Genomic DNA, 5,150 nt, shown 5'->3' with positions numbered 1-5,150 from the left:
GCACTGGCACCACTGGGGATGCAGTGCAGTGAGTCCAGAGAGTGGACTGGCACCAGTGGGGATGGAGTGCAGTGAGTCCAGAGAGTGCACTGGCACCAGTGGGGATGTAGTGCAGTGACTCCAGAGAGTGCACTGGCACCACTGGGGATGCACTGCAGTGAGTGCAGAGAGTGCACTGGCACCACTGGGGATGCAATGCAGAGAGTCCAGAGAGTGCACTGGCACCACTGTGGATGCACTGCAGTGAGTCCAGAGAGTGCACGGGCAACACTGGGGATGCAGTGCAGTTGAGTCTAGAGAGTGCACTGGCACCTTGGGGATGCAGTGCAGTGAGTCCAGAGAGTGCACTGGCACCACTGGGCATGCAGTGCGGTGAGTCCAGAGAGTGCACTGGCACCAGTGGGGGTGCACTATGGTGAGTCCAGAGAGTGCACTGGCACCACTGGGGTTGCAGTGCAGTGAGTCCAGAGAGTGCACTGGCACCACTTGGGATGCACTGCAGTGAGTCCAGAGAGTGCACTGGCACCACTGGGAATGCAGTACAGTGAGTCCAGAGAGTGCACTGGCACCACTGGGGATGCAGCGCAGTGAGTCCAGAGAGTGCACTGGCACTACTGGGGATGCACTGCAGTGAGTCCAGAGAGTGCACTGGCACCACTGCGGATGCACTCGGGTGAGTCCAGAGAGTGCACTGGCACCACTGGGGATGCAGTGCAGTGAGTCCAGAGAGTGCACTGGCACCACTGGGGATGCAGTGCAGTGAGTGCAGAGAGTGCACTGGCACCACTGGGGATGCACTGCAGTGAGTTCAGAGAGTGCACTGGCACCACTGGGGATGTAGTGCAGTGAGTCCAGAGAGTGCACTGGCACCACTGGGGATGCACCCCGGTGAGCCCAGAGATTGCACTGGCACCACTGGGGATGCACTGCAGTGAGTGCAGAGAGTGCACTGGCACCACTGGGGATGCACTGCAGTGAGGGCAGAGAGTGCACTGGGACCACAGGGGATGCAGTGCAGTGAGTCCAGAGAGTGCCCTGGCACCACTGGGGATGCAGTGCAGTGAGTCCAGAGAGTGCACTGGCACCACTGAGGATGCAGTGCAGTGACTCCAGAGAGTGCACTGGCACCACTGGGGATGCACTGCAGTGAGTCCAGAGAGTGCACTGGCACCACTGGGGATGCAATGCGGTGAGTCCAGAGAGTGCACTGGCACCACTGGGGATGCAGTGCAGTGAGTCCAGAGAGTGCACTGACACCACTGGGGATGCAGTGCGGTGAGTTCAGAGAGTGCACTGGCACCACTGGGGATGCAGTGCAGTGAGTACAGAGAGTGCACTGGCACCACAGGGGATGCACTGCAGTGATTCCAGAGAGTGCACTGGCACCACTGGGGATGCAGTGCAGTGAGTCCAGAGAGTGCACTGGCACCACTGGGGATGCACCTCGGTGAGTCCAGAGAGTGCTCTGGGAACACCGGAGATGCAGTTCAGTGAGTGCAGAGAGTGCACTGGCACCACTGGGGATGCACTGCAGTGAGTGCAGAGAGTGCACTGGCACCACTGGGGATGCACTGCAGTGAGTGCAGAGAGTGCACTGGCACCACTGGGGATGCACTGCAGTGAGTCCAGAGAGTGCACTGGCACTACTGGGGATGCACTGCAGTGACTCGAAAGAGTGCACTGGCACCACTGCGGATGCACTGCAGTGAGTCCGGAGAGTGCCCTGGCACCAATGGTGATGCAGTGCAGTGAGTCCAGAGAGTGCACTGGCACCAATGGGGATGCAGTGCAGTGAGTCCAGAGAGTGCATTGGCACCACTGGGGATGCAATGCAGTGAGTCCAGAGAGTGCACTGGCACCACTGGGGATGAAGTGCAGTGAGTCCAGAGAGTGCACTGGCACCACTGGGGATGCAGTGCAGTGAGTCCAGAGAGTGCACTGGCACCACTGGGGATGCACTGCAGTGAGTCCAGAGAGTGCACTGGCACCACTGGGGATGCACTGCAGTGAGTCCAGAGAGTGCACTGGCAGCACTGGGGATGCAGTGCAGTGACTCCAGAGAGTGCAGAGGCACCACTGTTGATGCAGTGATGCGACTCCAGAGAGTGCACTGGCACCACTGGGGATGCAGTGCAGTGAGTCCAGAGAGTGCACTGGCACCACTGGGCATGCACTGCAGTGAGTCCAGAGAGTGCACTGGCACCACTGGGGATGCAGTGCAGTGAGTCCAGAGAGTGCACTGGCTCCACTGGGGATGAACTGTAGTGAGTCCAGAGACTGCACAGGCACCACTGGGGATGCAGTGCAGTGACTCCAGAGAGTGCACTGGCACCACTGGGGATGCAGCGCAGTGAGTGCAGAGAGTGCACTGGCACCAGTGGGGATGCACTGCAGTGAGTCCAGAGAGTACACTGGCACCACTGGGGATGCACCCTGGTGAGTCCAGAGAGTGCACTGGCACTACTGGCGATGCACTGCAGTGAGTCCAGAGAGTGCACTGGCACCACTGGGGATGCACTACAGTGAGTCCAGAGAGTGCACTGGCACCACTGGGGATGCAGTGCAGTGACTCCAGAGAGTGTAGAGGCACCACTGTTGATGCAGTGCTGTGACTCCAGAGAGTGCCCTGGCACCACTGGGGATGCAGTGCAGTGAGTCCAGAGAGTGCACTGGCAGCACTGGGGATGCACTGCAGTGAGTCCAGAGAGTGCTCTGGCACCACTGGGGATGCACTTCAGTGAGTCCAGAGAGTGCACTGGCACCACTGGGGATGCAGTGCAGTGAGTCCAGAGACTGCACTGGCACCAACTGGAGCTGCACTGCAGTGAGTCCTGAGATTGCACTGGCACCACTGGGGATGCACTACAGTGAGTCCAGACACTACACTGGCACCACTGGGGATGCAGTGCAGTGAGTCCAGAGAGTGCACTGGCACCACTGTTCATGCAGTGCAGTGAGTCCAAAGAATACACTGGCACCACTGGGTATGCAGTGCATGAGTGCAGAGAGTGCACTGGCACCACTGGGGATGCAGTGCAGTGAGTCCAGAGAGTGGACTGGCACCAGTGGGGATGGAGTGCAGTGAGTCCAGAGAGTGCACTGGCACCAGTGGGGATGGAGTGCAGTGAGTCCAGAGAGTGCACTGGCTCCACTGGGGATGAACTGTAGTGAGTCCAGAGACTGCACAGGCACCACTGGGGATGCAGTGCAGTGACTCCAGAGAGTGCACTGGCACCACTGGGGATGCACTGCAGTGAGTGCAGAGAGTGCACTGGCACCTCACGGGCTGCACTGCAGTGAGTCCACAGAGTGCAGTGGCACCACTGGGGATGCAGTGCAGTGAGTCCAGAGAGTACACTGGCACCACTGGGGATGCAGTGCAGTGACTCCAGCGAGTGCACTGGCACCACTGGTGATGCAGTGCAGTGAGTCCAGAGAGTGCACTGGCACCACTGGGGATGCACTGCAGTGAGTCCAGAGAGTGCACTGGCACCACAGGAGATGCACTTCAGTGAGTCCAGAGAGTGCACTGGCTCCACTGGGGATGCACTGCACTGAGTCCAGAGAGTGCACTGGCACCAGTGGGGATGCAGTGCAGTGAGTCCTGAGAGTGCACTGGCACCACTGGGGATGCAGTGCAGTGAGTCCAGAGAGTGCACTGGCACCACTGGGGATGCACTGCAGTGAGTCCAGAGAGTGCACTGGCACCACTGGGGATGCAGTGCAGTGAGTCCAGAGAGTGCACTGGCACCTCCGGGGATGCAGTGCAGTGAGTCCAGAGAGTGCACTGGCACCACTGGAGATGCACTGCAGTGGATCCAGAGAGTGCACTGGCACCACTGGGGATGCAGCACAGTGAGTCCAGAGAGTGAACTGTCACCACTGGGGACGCAGCACAGTGACTACAGAGCGTGCACTGGCACCACGGGGGATGCACTTCAGTGAGTCCAGAGAGTGCACTGGCACCAGTGGGGATGCAGTGCAGTGGGTCCAGAGCGTGCACTGGCACCACTGGGGATGCAGTGCAGTGAGTCCAGAGAGTGCACTGGCACCACTGGGGATGCAGTGCAGTGAGTCCAGAGAGTGCACTGGCACCACTGGGGATGCAGTGCAGTGAGTCCAGAGAGTGCACTGGCACCACTGGGGATGCACTGCCGTGAGTCCAGAGAGTGCACTGGCACCACTGGGGATGCAGTGCAGTGAGTCCAGAGAGTGCACTGGCACCAATGGAGATGCACTGCAGTGAGTCCAGAGAGTGCACTGGCTCCACTGGGGATGCAGTGCAGTGAGTCCAGAGAGTGCACTGGCACCACTGGGGATGTAATGCAGTGAGTCCAGAGAGTGCACTGGCACGAGTGGGGATGCAGTGCAGTGAGTCCAGAGAGTGCACTGGCACCACTGGGGATGCACTGCAGTGAGTCCAGAGAGTGCACTGGTACCACTGGGGATGCACTGCAGTGAGTCCAGAAAGTGCACTGGCACCACTGGAGATGCTCTGCAGTGAGTCCAGAGAGTGAACTGGCACCACTGGGGCTGCAGTGCAGTGAGTCCAGAGAGTGCACTGGCACAAATGGGGATGCAGAGCAGTGAGTCCAGAGAGTGCACTGGCACCACTGGGGATGCAGTGCAGTGAGTCCAGAGAGTGCACTGGCACCACTGGGGATGCAGTGCAGTGAGTCCAGAGACTGCACTGGCACTAATGGGGATGCAGTGCAGTGACTCGAAAGAGTGCACTGGCACCACTGCGGATGCACTGCAGTGAGTCCGGAGAGTGCATTCTCAGCACTGGGGATGCACTACAGTGAGTCCAGAGAGTGCACTGGCACCACTGGGGATGCAGTGCAGTGAGATCAGAGACTGCACTGGCACCACAGGTGTTTTAGTGCAGTGAGTCCAGAGAGTGCACTGGCACCAATGGGGACGCAGTGCTGTGAGTCCAGAGAGTGCACTGGCACCACTGGGGATGCAGTGCAGTGAGTCCAGAGAGTGCACTGGCACCAATGGAGATGCACTGCAGTGAGTCCAGAGAGTGCACTGGCTCCACTGGGGATGCAGTGCAGTGAGTCCAGAGAGTGCACTGGCACCACTGGGGATGCAATGCAGTGAGTCCAGAGAGTGCACTGGCACGAGTGGGGATGCAGTGCAGTGAG

The sequence above is a fragment of the Anser brachyrhynchus genome, assembly GCF_964034855.1.
Source record: "Anser brachyrhynchus genome assembly, chromosome: 26".
Taxonomy (NCBI): Eukaryota; Metazoa; Chordata; class Aves; order Anseriformes; family Anatidae; genus Anser; species Anser brachyrhynchus.
The sequence above is the reverse complement of the archived record's forward strand: the minus strand, read 5'-3'. Positions refer to the sequence as shown.